At 43.7% G+C, this 17,226-nt stretch overlaps 1 long non-coding RNA gene across 2 annotated transcripts in view; it reads left to right on the top strand.

Moving 5' to 3' along the window:
• The window catches only part of LOC148139457 (uncharacterized), a 55,910-nt gene that overhangs the window by 33,902 nt on the left and 4,782 nt on the right, over positions 1 to 17,226 (top strand). The window contains exon 6 of one of the 2 annotated variants that reach the window (XR_015753620.1): positions 2,778 to 3,532. This is a non-coding gene — a long non-coding RNA (uncharacterized LOC148139457). Of the gene's footprint in view, positions 1 to 2,777; positions 3,533 to 8,529; positions 8,645 to 17,226 lie in introns of those variants that run through there. The other variant, XR_015753621.1, reaches the window with a different exon arrangement.

Below are 17,226 nucleotides of genomic sequence, written 5' to 3' on the forward strand. Positions count from 1 at the left end.
CTCCCCGCCTGTCCGATGTAAAGCTCCCATTCTTATACCTTTGTGGTTTGGGACTTTGAATAGAGGCTGTCTCTCAGTATAATCTCCATGGCAACGGCAGTTAGAAAGTCTAGTTCAGTTTAGCACTTTGTGGTTAAAACACACACCCCTCCCCCCCCAGACCCCTGTGGCTTCCTCAAGTATCTGAAGATGCTTCAGTTTCAGTGGGGCTGTCTATCAGGAGTCTGATGTGGAGGAGCCAGTGTTGGGGTGCGGTGAACAAACCACACACCAGGTTATAGTCCAACAGGTTTATTTGGAAGAACAAGCTTTTGGGGTGTGCTGTGATTTGTAACTTGATCAGGATTATCTCTATGGTAACAGTTAAGTGCTTCAACAATTACAGAGGCCATATGTTCCCCACACAACAGGTTCCCCTCCAGTAGTGTAAACTGCTATTCTGGCCTGGGATAGCTACTCATCGCTTTTCTCCCCCAATCCCATCTAGCTTTCTGTTGATCTTTAAAGATTTTCTATTCTCCTAGTTTCTCCATGGTCTTTGCCAATTTGTATGCCTTCTATTTCAATTTGATAGACTCCCTTATTTCCTGAGCCATTCATGGCAGATTACTCCTTTTCCTACAGTCCTCCCTTTTCACTGATATATACTTTTGCTGAGCACTTCGAAAAATTGCTTTGATATTCCCCCACTGTCCGTCAACTTTCCCAAGATAAAGTCTTTGCTTCCAGTTTACATTAGCCAACTCCTGCCTCATCCTATTGTAGTCTCCTTTGTCTAAGCACAGGATCTTGGGATTGGATCTAGTCTTCCAGCTTTCCAGCTGTGTTCTAAGTTCAACCAGATTTATCAGAAGTCTTTTATCAGATTACGAGGTGAGGCGATGTTTCCTGGGCGTTTTGTGTTTCATTATCAAAGACCTTGGCTTTGTAGTAATGTATAGGATAGATTTTCACAACAGAGTATTCTGGACGATGTGAATGTACTGCACAGTCTAAAACCATAAATCACTGTCTCCCCTCAGTTTATAATTGCAAAATCATTATCTCCTATATGCTTCCTCACAACCTAAGTTTGGAACGCTAATCCACCTGACTATCCTGCATTTTCCAAAATCTCCTTTGGTGAAGGTGGTGAGTTTTGGATTCAGCTTTCCAGTTATTACCATAAGAAGATAAGCACTGAGCACAGGAGAAGCAATGCAGCCCTTCGAACCAGCTCCACCATTTAATACCATGATGATTGAGCTCACCTCGGTCTCAGCTGGATTTTCCGACCTGTTTTCTCTCACCCTTCATCTCATTGCAAAATAAACATCTGCATCTCTTCATTAAATCTGCTCATTGTCCTGGCAACCACCGCATTTTGAATAGGGAATTCCACAGATTCACAACACATTGAGACAAGTTCATTCTTCTTCATGAGAATATAATAGAGTTCCTAGAGTGCGGAAACAGGGTATTCATCCAACGAGTCCACAGATTACGAGGTGAGGCGATGTTTCCTGGGCGTTTTGTGTTTCATTATCAAAGACCTTGGCTTTGTAGTAATGTATAGGATAGATTTTCACAACAGAGTATTCTGGACGATGTGAATGTACTGCACAGTCTAAAACCATAAATCACTGTCTCCCCTCAGTTTATAATTGCAAAATCATTATCTCCTATATGCTTCCTCACAACCTATGATGAGCATCCCATTCAGACCCACCCTATCCCTGTAACCCTGCATTTCCCATGGCTAATGGCCTAACCGGCACATACATGGACACTGTGGGCAATTTAGCATAGGCAATCCACCTAACCTACACATCTTTGGACTGTGGGAGGAAGGTCAAGCACCCTAGGAAACCCACGCAGACATGCTGAAAACGTGTAAACTCCACACAGTCGCCTCTGGCTGAAATAAAACCCGAGTCCCTGACGCTGTGAGGCAGCAGTGCTAGCCACTGAGTGACATCTGCTAAAAATCTGCTACCCCTTATTAACCTCCCAACCCGGCAATTGGCTGAATCTATGTTCCTTACGTCAGAAATCAGGTTGTGGAAGCCGATGTCTCAGGAAAATCCAGTAACTGCCCGTGTCTGAATGGGGATCCTATACACAACACCCTCCAGCCTTCACTTTTCATTCACTATCCAGAAACATGTTTCCAGTGGCTTCATGGGGGCTATAACTCCCACAAACCCTGAGGCAGGGACCACGCGTGTGCGGGGAAGCCCGGCAATGCACAGGTACAGAATATGGGCGGATTTTGGAGCATGTGCTTTGGGGTAATTAGCGGAAAGCATTTGATATTGTGATTGGTTGGAGGAGGAACGTATCAGCTTGTACTATTGACGGGTTGGGGGGGTCAAAGTGTCACCACACCCACATGGGCCCAAGTTCCATCCCCAACTTGTCATAATGCTGGGAATCGACCTATGGGAAACAAGGAAGGATCTCACTCATTCTCCCAGACTGAAGGTTCCTCTTCTGTCCAGAATCTGCTACCTCCCTATCTGTTTCCTTTTGTAACATTATTGACTTGCAGCAACTGAAGGGAAATGGAAGTGAACCCAGAAAGGGTGCAGAGTCTAACCAGGACAGGAAGGGGTGGCATGGATCTGTTTATCAGTAACTCCATGAGAATGGGGGCGGGTACATTAGGGACAGTAGAGGCAGAGTGGTGGGAGAGACTGGAGCGTTACAGCTTTGGCATAAGAAAGGGAAAAAGATATTCCAGAGAAGCGAGAATTGTCTGCTCTGAATTTCTAATTTGTACATATTCGTTTATACAGGGTGCTCGATGGTGAAGATTTGCAGACTGAAATCTCAAACTCGTGCACATCGTGATTATGTTAACCAGCATTTGAAGAACCAGAGATAGAGAATAACTTGCCCAAAATCCTGCAACACTCTCCCTCACAGTATTGTCGGTCTATCTGCGCCAAATGGACTGTGAATGGTTCAAGACAGCAGCTCCCTACCATCTTCTCAAGGGTAACGAGAGATGGGGAATAAATGCTGGCTGAGCCAGTGATGCCCATATCCTGGAAACGGTTTCTATCTCTAGTTGCTGAACCCCGGTTGATGTTACTGCAGGATGATGAGGGACGCTGAGTGCGTCCTCCAGGAGGCAGAACCATCACATTACCCGTGCCTGCACCTATACAGTAACACAGCAACACCAGTGGAACAAAAGGCAGTGAAGCCAAAGGAGGACTTAGATATAGTTCTTCAAGATAAAGTAATAAAAAGGGATTGGAACACAGGGACAGGAGACTGAGCTGGATGGTCAGCTTTTTCCCATTGAATGGTGGAGCAGGATCGAAAGGCTGAATGGCCTCCTGCTGCTAATCTCCCAGGTATGGATATAGCCATGAAGGCCGGCTAGGAAGAAGTAGGCAGGGACTCTCCAGGAGATTGCACCTCCTCATCAGTTTTCAGTGAGAGATGGTTTGATGGATTTTATTTAACATTTGTCTTTAACACATGGTTTGTGAATTTAGTTTTAAATTATTGTAGCTATTTATTCCACAATAAATAAAACTAAAAGAAAAGAAATGAAACTATCTGAATATAACAGTTTTTCAAATTTTAAACGCCCTGTAAAACAAATCCTGTCTACCCCTGGACACCATCACTTTCCAGTTACCCAAGCTCCAGGGAAATATTCCCTGCCTGTCTGAACCTTTGGTTTGATTTAACTGATTTTCAGTTCTCATTCTGTGAGCTGTGAAGAGTTCTTTATTCCCCATTTCTCCTACCCAGAAATGTTATCGCACACAGCTGAGCAGCCTTCCCACCATCAAATTCATCATTACACCATTTTGGTTCACATATAGTCACCAGCAGTAAACCACCCATGTAACCAATTGAATATTTATAAACAACGCCCCTTACAGGCAAGGCAAACCATTACAAATGACAAAGTGGGAAGGGACTAAATCAAATTGGAGTTGTGCGGAAGGGCCAGCGGTGGAGATAAAGCACTATATCCCCTACGGTGCCCACCTCTATCTTAAGGCATCGGGAGAATTGATACAGACTACATGCTCCTTCTCCAAGGACACACTGTTTCGCCTTTATCCTCAATCATAGAATAGAATTCCGACCGTGTGGAAGGAGAGCATTGGCTCATCAAACCCCACCAACTATCCAAAGAGCATCCCATCTGGAGAACTCCATCCCTGTAACACTGCATTTCCCATGGCTGATCCATCGAGTCTGCACAATCCTGGACACTGTGGACAATTTAGCATGACTGATCCACCTAACCCGCAAATCTTTGGACTGTGGGCGGAAACCAGAGCACCTGGAGTGGACCCACACTGTTCTGGGGAGAATGTACAAACTCCACACAGGCTGTTGACCAAGGCTGGACTCCAACCTTGTACCTGGTGCTGTGAAGCAGCAGTGCTATAGAACAATTTAAATCAAAACAGATGACCCCTGCTCATTGCTGTTTGTGGAGACTTATTGCCCAGAGAGACATCCTGAGATTCAGAAAGAGACAATATGAATTCAGTCAACTCCTGTCGAGTTAATGTGATTAACAACAATATCAATACTCCAACAGTGCCATCAGACCTCGTACCTACTCTATCATTTACGATTTTTAACCCATGGGAAGTTTGTTACCAGCTTCAATGACAGCCATAATGCTCTGACCACTTTGACGGAGCCAGTGCAAGTCAGTTCTAATAGTTAGCAATAGATTGTATCTAAACAGGATGCCCCACAACAGGAAGTGCTCTGACACTCAATGCCCGTAAGTCAAGGTCATTTCCCTAAAACCACTCACGTCTGCCAATACCATTGAAGATATTTTATACAGTAACCTTTCAGTCTCAATTGCCAGTTCCAGTCCGTGAAGCAGCCAGTAACATGCACCAGTGAATTGAATTCTAACAGCAGCATTGTCCTGGCAGGAGAGATTGAGGAGCTTGAAGCTGTCTTCTCTGGAGTATCTAAACATGAAATACTTCAAATGAACAAAAATCTTCAAGAGCTCAATAGGATACGTACAGGAAGGATATGCTCCGAGGCTGGTGGGCCTGGAATAAAATCAGCACTAACTCAATGTTGCACCAACCTGTGGAATCAACCTGAAGCCCATCTAACCCACACAACTCCATTACCATCCATATGTCGATCCAATGACTATGTAAATGCCTTTAAAGTTGGCGAGTCTACAAATGTTGCACGCCCCTACCAGTATGCCACCGTGGTTAGCACTGCTGCCTCACAGCGCCAGAGAGCCGGGTTCAATTCCCGCCTCGGGCAACTGTCTCTGTGGAGTTTGCACATTCTCCCCGTTCTGCGTGGGTTTCCTCCGGGTGCTCTGGTTTCCTCCCACAGTCCAAAGATGTGCAGGTTAGATGAACTAGCCAGGCTACATTGCCCATAGTGTTAGGTAAAAGGGTAAATGTAGGGGAATGGGCCTGGGTGGGTTGCTCTTTGGTGGGTTGGTGTGGACTTGTTGGCCCGAAGGGCCTGTTTCCACACTGTAAGTAATCTAGTCTAATCGAACTACAGTATCTTTATCCAGCAATCCCTTCAGCTGCATAAATGTTTCTAAGATTTATTTGCTGCTCTAATTCCACTCTCTTGATCACTCCCATTTTAAACTGCTGTGATGTTGATGACTGTTCAAAAGTATAAAATTTAATTTAATCCATCCCAAAGCCTCTCTGTACCTGTGTCTCACTTGTGTTCACCGAGACACTCATTCAATCTGACCTCTTTATAAACCCTGCTCTGATATTTCCTTAGATGGCTTAGAATGAAATATTCACAGAATTCTTACTGCGCAAAAGGAGGCTGATTGTCTGATCAGCTCTCCAAAGGATCACCTCACCGAATGCTATTCTTCTGCCTTTACCCCATAAACCTTCCCATTCGTCCCCTTCCAATAACACCGGCGAGTTCACAACTAACCACAGTGATTGGATTGGATTTGTTTGTTCATGGGATCACGGTATCACTTGCTGGGGCAGCATTTGTCATCCATTCTAACTGCCCAGGAGATGGTTCAGAGTCAACCACATTATTCAGGGTCTGGATTCACATGTCGGCTGGACCAGGTCAGAATTAACACAGTTTCCCAGGCCCAGTGACATAAAGAGTTGTTTTCTGGCCTATTATCCTATTTCTGAAATAATAATGAATAATGTTTGCAGTTGAATTAAAAGTGAAAGACCAAAATGGGTTCTATTCTGATTGAGCACATCCTCCTGTTTTCTCAGTTGCTATTGATAGTCTCATTCCTCTCGCACCTGAACCTGGTCAGAGCGTGTTACACAAAAGGCAGAATGGTCAGCTGCAGCTGGTCACCTGACCGGTCACTGGACCCAAAGGTTCACTCTCCACAGAGGCTGCCAGACCTCCTGAAAATTTCCAGCAATGTTTGGTTTTGTTTCTGATTTCCCAGCATTTGCAGTTGGTTAGTTTTTCAATATTCATCTTGTGTGTTGCAGAGGAGTTTATTGATGAGTTTGGAGAGTTTTGAAAATTGCAAGTTAGGCCACAAATTAGCCATGATCTATTGAATGGCAGAGCAGGGTTGAAGGGCTGAATGGTCTCCTCCTGTTCCAATGAAAGTTATCCATCGGCAGATTGTGGCAACATTTCCCCTCATGGTTCACTTCACCTCCATGTCTAACACACTGTTACTGACTGAACAAACCTCCTGTGTTTGAACTAAACCTGTTCATGTTCAGTGGCTCCCTCTCCAGCCACCTGCGTTTAACTCTCATCATGGAATGCTGTCTTGTATCACTGCGGGAATGCCCACAAGGACTAATCCTGGAGTCTGTATCCCCGGAATCCACAAACCCCGTTTATTTCCTCCTTCCTCTTTCATTCTGGCTATTGAACTGTCAGTTTCAATCCATTCTCCTGTCATGCTCTTCAACATGCCCATGTGGGTGGACTGTAGGCAGCTGGGATTTAATGAAGGGAAGTGGGGATTAGGCAGAAACACTAAGAGAGGTGACAGCAAAGAAAGCTCTCATGATAACAGCAGAGTTTCTCCGTGACCCAGTGAGTGGTGAGGCACCTGAGATTGTAGAGGGAGGCAGATTCAATCAGGGATTTGGGAAAACACTGAGACAATGACCTATCCATCTGATTGTTAACTCAGACAGATAGGCAGAAAGAAAGATGCACATTTCGATAGCACCTTTGATAACCTGGAGCAATGAAACATGCTTCAAACCCAATGATTTCAACCTCAAATCTCTGAAAACACAGACACAAAGCATCCTACTTGTACCAGGTTGTCTCTCAGCCTCCTCTTTTCTTAAGAAAAGAGTTTTAAGCTGTTAAGCCTTTCCTGGTGATTATGTCTTTTCTGTCAGATTTGTGACGGAACCTTTATTTTCCTCTTCCTTGTGAGTGATGCTAGTAGTAGAAACAGTTTCTGACTTGTGAGGGGTTTCGGTTGGAGTATTTATATTTACAAATTCATTCCCACCCTCACATACAGTGTGAAATTGATGTAAAACTGAAGGAAAGGATTGAGTGAGCAGCAAGAGAAACACAAAACGCAGCATGTGTACCTGAGCTGAATGAAACTGGCATGAGGAAAATGTGACAACAATCACAATTAGTTAGAATCACAGCATCCCTTAGGCACACAAACAGGCTATTCGGTCCATCGAGTCTGCAATGACCTGCTATCCCACCCTACCCCGTAACCCCACATTTACCATGGCTAACCCAACCCACCTAACCTACAAACTACAGGCCAAGTTAGCACCGCCAATCCATCAAACCTGCACATCTGTGGGAGGGTCTCAAATTATGTCTAAGTGCTCAGGATTGTGGATGAAGGCTCAAAATACTTGACTCTGACGCAAATCCTCTTTATTTTCAAAATAAAATCTATGGGAAGCTGCAGACAGAAAGATTTCCGATTATCTCATGAGGAAGAGAATTCAAAACTCGTGCCACTGACCCAAGGGGCGCAGTGCAGTCACAGAGGTCTGGGAATCAGAAATGTAACAGGTTGTGAGCAAGGTGGGGGTGGGACAAGGACAAAAAGACAGTCTGTCGCACGAGGGAAGGCAGGAGAGATTAAACAGCAGAAATGGTAATCCCTCAAGGCCACAGGGAATGGAGTTAGGGCTGGGAAAGAAACCAGGTAACAAGGTGTGCAGCTGTAAAAGAAATACGTTATAAAAACAGATTATAACAACATAGAGGGCAGAGTTCACAGTCTGAAATTGTTGCACTCGGTGAGTACAGAACGCTGTAAAGCCTGGGTAGTTCTATCACAACCAACACATGCAGGATGGGCCATGAGGCCTCAATCTGTGCTGTAACTTTCTGATAAATTTATTCTGACATTTGGAATTCAGGTCGGATGATGTTCATAAATTCGCAAATTGGACTTGACTTTAATATTCTGGAAAAATGTCAAATAAATCACAATGATCCCATTCTGCTGACTTTCAAAAGAAACTAATCTGCCTGAGAGTTGTGAGATAGAATTGATTGCCATGCATTTAACAGAAAGCTAATTGAAACTGTTGTTATCCCCAAAAGATAACAAGACTGATGGTGCTTCCAATCATCACCAGAAACAAAGCCCAGAATACATGGTTCGGAGATGGATGTCAATAGCCAATCAACATCCAACTCCTACAATCATTGAGCAAAGGTATGTGTGATTACCCAGTTCTGATGAACCAGAAAATCACTGTTCACTCTGTGCAGATGGACAGCGATGTGGGGAAGTATCGGCCGAGTGGTATTGTCGCGAGACAGTTAATTTAAAACCCCAGATAGTGTTCGCGAGACCTGGGTTCAAAGACTGCTGCAGCAGATGGGGGAATTTGAATTCATTAAAAAAAACTTGTGAATTTAGAGTCTAATGATGACCATTAATCGATTGTCAGAAAACCCATCTGGTTCACTAATGCCCTTTCGGGAAAGAAGCTGCCATCCTTACCTGGTCTGGCCAACATTGTGACATCAGACCCACAGCAATGTGGTTGACTCTTACCTGCCCTCTGGGCAATTAGGGATGGGCAGTAAATGCTGCCGGGCCAGCGTCACCCTCATCCTGTGAATGAATAAAGGAAAATAAAAGTCTGTACCCAGTGTGAATCTGTGCATGTTCTACAATGTTGTGAACATTTCCAAAGCTAAGATCTCTGTGTGCACAACTTTATGAGCTGCCAAAACCATTGTTCATTACTTGGGCGTGAAAAAGAGAAAATAAATCCTTCAACTGTGGCTATCAGTAAATTGACTGGTATCTCAGCAGGTTGGATGCCTGAGTGAGTCCCTTCCCACCCCCCCACCCACCCCCTCCACACATTCACACATACAGCAGGTGAACAGCTTCTCCCCAGTCTGACTGGTTTGGCCAGTTTCCAGGTGTGATGGGTAAAGAATTCTCTTCTGGCATTCTCTACATTTCCAGAGTCGGTCCCTAGTCTGGATGCACTGGTGTTTTGCCATTTCAGATAAATGGTAGCAGACTGTTACACACACCGTTAGTCCGCCCCCACCCCCCCCCCCCCCCCCCCCTCTCCACCATCCCCCCAAGAACCCAGTATAAAGCAGTAAACATTATCTCCTGCTGTGGAGAGACAGCCTGTATTGGTCTGAGTAGGAACACTGAGCAGATTTACCTAAATGACAACTTCATCGGTGGCCACAGCAAGTTAAGCAAGTCCAAATAAAATGCACTATAGCACAGAACGAGGCCCATAAAATCCAAGCTGGATCACTGCAGCAGAATCCAATATTCTCATTCCCTCTACGTACCCCAAACTCTGCAAGTTTATTTCCCTCAGAACTGATCTAATTGTTTTTCTCAATCATTGATCTTCTCAACTTGCACCACCATAATAGGCAACATGTTCTGCATATTTCCAGCCAATACAGTCAGCAAAAACACTTGCTCATCTCCCACTGTCTCAAAACCTTACATCTGACCTTAACTCTTGTACCATCAACTATCAAATGCAGATATTTTTTGTCTGCTATATCTAGGTGTTATAATCTTATACAGCTCTATCAAAAATATTTCCAACTTCTTCACTTCAAAGAAAATCGCAATTTCTTCAGATCAATTCAGTGACTGCATTTTCTTCATCAGTGAACCACTCCAGTAAGTCTGTACTCCACACTCTGAAGATCACTCATATCCTTCATTGTTGATGACTATTTTGTTCCACAAATCCAGACGATGCAAGTTTTCTGCACAACAGCAGTAGCTTTATTATTGGACAGCCGGCGAGAGTTTCAAAGCGTCTCTAAAGTAGCCGAGTGTCTACTTGCAGAGACTCTTCTTCATGAATCTCTGCCTTACCCACAGAGACAGTATATTTAATAGGAATTAGACAAAGGCATATCAGTCACATGGGCGATTGTCATTACATAGTTTAAAGTAGGTAATTATGACCTTACAAAGCTTGATGAATGGCGCTGTCCTGTGATAACGTGTGATGGATTACATTAACTGATTATCGTAATGTTCATGTTTATGTATTGATGGGAAGAGATTAAGGCAGAAGGGTTCTTCCTTCAGTAAATGGGGGATTCACTTACCTATGCTCATATGGAGGGGAGGTAAGACAATCGGAGCGGGAGGCAGTTTAACACGGTTTTTCCCAGGGCACTCAGTCTTGTCTGGAAAGGGCAAATTCCTCTGTCTGGGGTTACCGGGCAATCCACATGTGTGGCTGCAAGAGGTTCTATTTTGGGATACTGTCAGCCTCCCCACTTTTGAGGTGTTTTGTCTCTAGTCTAAGAGTACAGACCTTCAGTTGATGAAATAAGGCCTTTGGCAAGGGACTGTTTAACCCTTGAGACCCCACGGTGTCCTGAAAGAGAAGTAAAAGGTATGGAACTGGTCCCTCTATGGTATTTTAACTTCCTCATTCTGAACAGGAATCTGTTGACCAGAATTGAATGCAATGATTGACTGTGACCTAACTAGAGCTTTGTCAAGGGTCAGCATCTTTTCCGTGAGTTTGTCATCATTCCCCCATTAATGAAGCCCAACATCCCATTTGTTTTACTCAAAACACTTCATGTTTTACTCAAAACACTCAAAACACTTCTCTCTTTTAATGATTGGTACACATTGTCCCCCATTCTTGCTGTCCTGCTCTCTGTGTCTGTGACATTCAAATACATATTCCGTTTCAACGTTGCCTCTCTCAAAATGCATCAACTTACTGTGTATTCTAAAAAAGAGACATATTCCACTCAAAATATTATCTCTCGCTCCACAATTCTACACCCTGGAAAACAGAACAGTGCAGCACCTGAATAATTGGCCCAACATGTCTGTGCGGACCATGATGCCATCCCAAACTAATTCCACCTGCCTGGTCATGATCCATATACCTGCCAAACCCTGCCAGTGTATGCGCCTGCCCAAATGCATCTTAAGCATTGTGATTGTTTCTGCTTTTACCACCTCCCAGGAGAGTACATTCCAGTCATCTACCACCTTTTGCGTAAGAAACTTGCCTGACATAACTCCCTTTAAACTTTCACATGTTGTTGGAAATGCTCAGCAGGTCTTGCAGCATCTGTGAAAATAAAAATCCGTTAATGTTTCGGGTCCTTCCTCAGAAACGTGAACTCTGATTTCTCTTTACAGATGCTTTCAGACTTGTTGACCATTTCCAGAAGCTTCTGTTTTTGTTTCTGATTTACAGCATCTGCTGTTCTCTCGGTTTTTAGTTTCTTTAATTTCCCCCCGTCGCCTGAAATCTATGGCCTCTAAAATTTGTCATTTCTACCTTGGAAAAAGATTCAGATTATAGAACATAGAACATATAACAATACAGTGCACAACAGGCCCTTCGGCCCTCAATGTTGCGCCAACCTGTGGAATTTTCTCAACTCGTCCCCCGACACTATCCCATAAATCATCCATGAGCTTATCTAAGGATTGTTTAAAACTCCCTAATGTGCTTGAGTTTACTAGCTTAGCTGGTAGAGCATTCCACACACTTTCCACTCTCTCTGTGTAAAGAATTTGCCTCTGACATCTGTCTTAAATCTATCACCCCTCAATTTGAAGTTGTGCCCTCTCGTACAAGCTGTCGTCATCATCCTAAGAAAAAGACTTTCACTGTCTACCATATCTAATCCTCTAATCATCGTGTATGTCTCTATCAAATCCCCCCTTAGCCGCCTTCTTTCCAATGAGAACAGATCCAAGTCTCTCAGCCTTTCCTCATAAGATCTTCCCTCCAGACCAGGCACCATCCTGATAAATCTCCTCTACACCTTTTCCAATGCTTCCGCATCCTTTTTGTAATGGGGCGACCAGAACTGTACACAATATTAAAACTGTGGCCGCACCAGCATTTTGCATAGTTGCAGCATGATATTGCGGTTCCAGAACTCAATCCCTCTACAATGAAACCTAACACGCCGTATGCCGCCTTAACAGCACTATCCACCTGGGTGGCAACTTTCAGGGATCTATGTACATGGATTCCGACATCCCTCTGCACATCCATACTACCAAGAATCTTTCCATTGACCCAGTACTCTGCCTTCCTGTTATTCTTCCCAAAGTGCATCACCTCACATTTAGCTGCATTGAACTCCACTTGCACCTCTCAGCCCAATTCTGCAGTTTATCTAAATCCCGCTGCAACCTGTAACATTCTTCCAAACTGTCTACTACTCCACAGACTTTAGTGTCATCTGCAAATTTACTAATCCATCCACTTATGCCTGCATCTTAGTCACTTATAAAAATGACAAACAGCAGTGGTCCCAAAACAGATCTTTGTAGAACACCACAAGTAATTGGGCTCCAGACTGAATATTTTCCATCAACCACCACTCGCTGCCTTCTCTCAGAAAGCCAGTTCCTAATCCAAACTGCTAAATCACCCTCAACTCCATGCCTCATGCATTTTCTCCATCAACCTACCATGTGGAACCTTATCAAAGGCTTTACTGAAGTCCATGTATACCACATCAACTGCCCTAGTCTCATCTAAATGCTTGGTCACCTTCTCAAAAAACTCAATGAGGTTTGTGAGACACGACCTGCCCTTGACGAAACCATGTTGACTATCTGAAATCAAATTGTTGCTTGTTAGATGATTATAACTATTTTCTCTTATAATCCTTTCGAAAACCTTTCCTACAATGGAAGTAAGGCTCACTGGTCTATAATTACCTGGGTCATCTCTGCTGCCCTTCTTGAACAAGGGCAGAACATTTGCAATCCTCCAGTCCTCGGGTACTAAACCCATAGACAATGATGACTCAAATATCAAAGCCAAAGGCTCTGCTATCTCCTCCTTAGCTTCCCAGAGAATCCACGGATGAACCCCATCTGGCCTGGGTACATGTCTACTTTCACTCCTTCTAGAATTGACAACACCTGTGCGTAACTAACCTCAATCCTTTCTTGTCTAATATCTCGTACCACATTTTTGTCCTCTACAATATTCTCCTTTTCCTGTGTAAACACCGATGAGAAATGTTCATTTAGCACTTCTCCGATCTCTGCATGGTCCACACTCAACTTCCCACTTGCGTCTTTGATTAGCCCTATTCCTACCCTAATCATCGTTTTATTCTTCATAAACCTATAGAAAATTTCAGGCTTATCCTTTATTCTGTTTGCTAAAGGCTGCTCGTGTCCTCCCTTTGCTCTTCTTGACACTCTCTTTAAATCCTTCCTCGCTGATCTGTAACTCTCTATTGCTTCAGCTGTACCATTTTGCCTCATCAACACATAAGCCTCTTTCTTCTTCTTAACAAGAGATGCAATTTCTGCAGTAAACCATGGTTTACAAACTCTGTCTGTGCCAGTTGGGTCACCCCACAGCCATTGACTTTCCAAAGACAACAATCCAAGATTTTCCAATCTCTCCCAATCCAGGCAACATCCTGGCAAACCTGTTTCCACCTTCCCAAAAGCCTTCACATTCTACCTATAATGTGGTGATCAAAACGGCACACAATACCCCAAAGGTGGCGTGATTATAGTTTTATATTCACTCCCCTGACAGAAGAAGGCAAGCCTGCCATTCACCTCCTTCACCACTTTCAGGGACCTTTCAGCTTGCAACTGAAGATCCCTCTGTATATCAGTGCTGCTCAGGGCCCTTCCGTTTATTGTATACATTCCTCTTGCTATGTGTCTTCCAAAACCCATCACCTCACACTTGTCTGAGTTAAAATATATCTGCAATTTCTCCACAAAACTTTCTGACTCATCTCTTTCTTGCTGTATCCTTTGTCATCATTCTTCACGATTCACAACTCCAACAGTTTGTGCCATCTACAAACTTGCTAATTAAATCGTTTACATTTTCAAACTTTTCATTTATATACATTACAAACAACGGATGTCCCAGTTCTGATCCTTGTGGAACAGCATTAGCCATAGACCTCCAGCCAGCAACATGCCCCTGCACAACTGTTGCTGGGAGAAATATCAAAGAGGAGCCTTGAGTTCTGTGTTGAGCAGCATGGCCAACGTTTATTCAGAGCTCCTTACTAATACATGATGGGAGAGGTCCCTCTCTGGCTCCCCCAGATAAGTCCAGCATTTTGATGTGTTTACTTCATATGTTCCAGTAATATTTTCCCCCTGACCTGAACTCCAGGGTTTGGAATGTCAGCTCGGATATTTCCGTGTTCCCTTTCTCGGATTCTCTCAGCTCTTGCAGCTGCTTTGCCAGTTCTTTCACAAATGGTTTAACCCTATCCTTGTCATTGCACATCTCCAGCCAGCCACTACCACATGTCTCTGCCCCCCCCCCCCCCCCCCCCCCCACTACCATACCATGTGGCATCTGCATAGTCCATCCAGTCACTAATTCAAAGGGGGACAGCCCCGTCCCCTTTGCTGGGGTTGTCCTCAGTTTCATTAAGCTGGTGGGGAGTACCCTAACCCATCGCTGTCCTGTCTCTGAGAGAGCCTTAGTCAGACTAGCTTTCAGTGCCTGCGTCATTCTTTCTACTGTCCCAGAGTTCTGGGGGTGGTATTGGGGATGGGATTTCTGTTCAGTACCAAACAGGGTACATAGCTCTTTAGCTATGTTCCCTGTAACATTTGTCCCTTGGTCAGAATCTGCAGGGGAATGCTTCCACCCACTGAGTAAACCTATTTATTAAAACCCAGTAGGGCTTCCTTCCCTGGGATTGGGATGGGTGTGTGTGTAAAATCCACCTGTAACTGTTCCCATGGGCCCCTGGGTCCCTGCTGCTGCCTCCATTTTATCCTGATTGCTTTCCCTGGCTCACACTGTGAACAGACTACACACCTTCGACAAAACCTTGCTGTATTTCTCCCTGTTCCAGGCAAGGATTGGAGTGGATCATCTGATATTGCATTTTATCCTCCCCAATATGGGCCAGTCCATGATATGTTTTTAATAATGTTTGTCTTGTATAATGTAGTCTTGTATAATGTTGCTGGATCATCCAGACTCTGTCGTGTCTTATTACTGCCCCATCCTTTTCCCATTCCTGTTTCTCCTGTTGTGGGACTGTTTCTGGGAATATCTTTAAACCTCCTCTCTCACTTCTGTAGCTATGCCCATTGCCATCTCCTCAAATGTCTGCACTGTTTCAGTCAGTATTTCACTTATAATATTATTGAAGGATTGGACACTTTGGAGACAGGAAGCATGTTTCCGCTGATGGGTGAGGCCACTTAGAACAGAGTTGAGGAGAAACTCCTTCCCCCAGAGAGTGGTGGGTGCATGGAATGCACTGCCCCAGAAGGCTGTGGAGGCCAGGTCTCTGGATACTTTCAAGAAAGAGTTGGATAGAGCTATTAAGGATAGTGGGATCAAGGGTTATGGGGATAAGGCAGGAGCAGGATACTGATTGAGAATGATCAGCCATGATCATAATGAATGGTAGTACTGGCTCGAAGGGCAGAAGGGCCTACTCCTGCGCCTATTGTCTATTCACCTGCCTTACCCACATACTCACTGCCCTGCTGGTGTGAGGTTTCTTCTTTCCTGTGAGCTATAATCTTCATTATTGCTGCTTCACTGGGAAAGTTAGCTGCTTCCACAAACTCTCTGATCTGTTCTTCATGCTCTATGTGGCCCCCAGACAAGGTGATGTACCCTCACCGAGCCCAGGCCATCACTTGGTCATGAACTTTTCCAAAGACATGCTGTCTGTCTGTGTCTATGCTGACTCCCTGACCCCTGGCTAATGTCCGTGCTTCTGTCAGGGCTCGTGATGGTTCTGCCATTTCTGGGTAATTCTCCACAAAAGTCCTCCAATAATTCAACAATCCTAAAGTTTGCCTTATCCCGTTCACGGTTTGCGGGTGGATAGTTTTGAAATCATGGTCTTTCGTTCCACTGGGATTGTCCCCCTCCTTTGCTGATTTGATTTCCCTGATGTGATGTCCCAGGTATATCTCTCCCTACCTTCCCACGCTCTGTGGGTTAATTTCCCATAATAATGTAACACATCCTGTCATTCCTGGAATAAAACAGAGCAAAATGTGAATTTGGTTTGACTTGAAACATTAATAATTTGACATTCACTTTACATATCTATAGAGGTGAAAATTCTACTGTGATTATTTAAGTGAATTTAACATGATCATACAGTGAAAATAACTGATAATCAACGACAATGAATGAACTGAATAATATGTGATTATTTGTCCAAGTTCTTGCAATGAAAATTCAATTTTATTTAAAGCTTGTCACCCATTACACCATGGGCGTTGTTATTAGGGAATAAAGTAATGGAAGGATATCAGAGAAAATAAATAGACTTTAATTTTAGCTTCACTGCAATAATGAACCAAAACAATATTTGGAAATATGGTTAAACTACATAACAAAGTTTCCAGTGTCATTATTAACATGAAAACTATTTTAGTTTGCAAGTTGTTTTGTACTAAGAATAATTGGAAATGAATTGTGATTATGAATTGACCATTTAAAATATATTTGGAAGAGAATAATCAGAGGAAATTAGGAAAGGAAATAAATATGTATACATTGGTATTAATAGTTTTAAATGTTTGGAAGTTGGCTGGGATTATTTGATTGAGAGAGGCTGCATGATTATAAAGACTAATTCACCTTTTCTATTGCACTGTTGGTTTCACTAGAATCTGTTGTGATCTAAGCTCTTGTTGTGTGCAATGGACTTTCACTAATAGCTTAATTAACCTGCGAGTCCCTGATCAGGTTTCTTTTGTCTGTAAGTCAGTCTGTAAGTGCGCGACACACCTGCTTTTCTGAGGGGAAACAGAGA

Source organism: Chiloscyllium plagiosum, unplaced genomic scaffold (genome assembly GCF_037043375.1).
Source record: "Chiloscyllium plagiosum isolate Xiang-an unplaced genomic scaffold, Cpla_swu_hap1 HiC_scaffold_38, whole genome shotgun sequence".
In the NCBI taxonomy this organism is placed as follows: Eukaryota; Metazoa; Chordata; class Chondrichthyes; order Orectolobiformes; family Hemiscylliidae; genus Chiloscyllium; species Chiloscyllium plagiosum.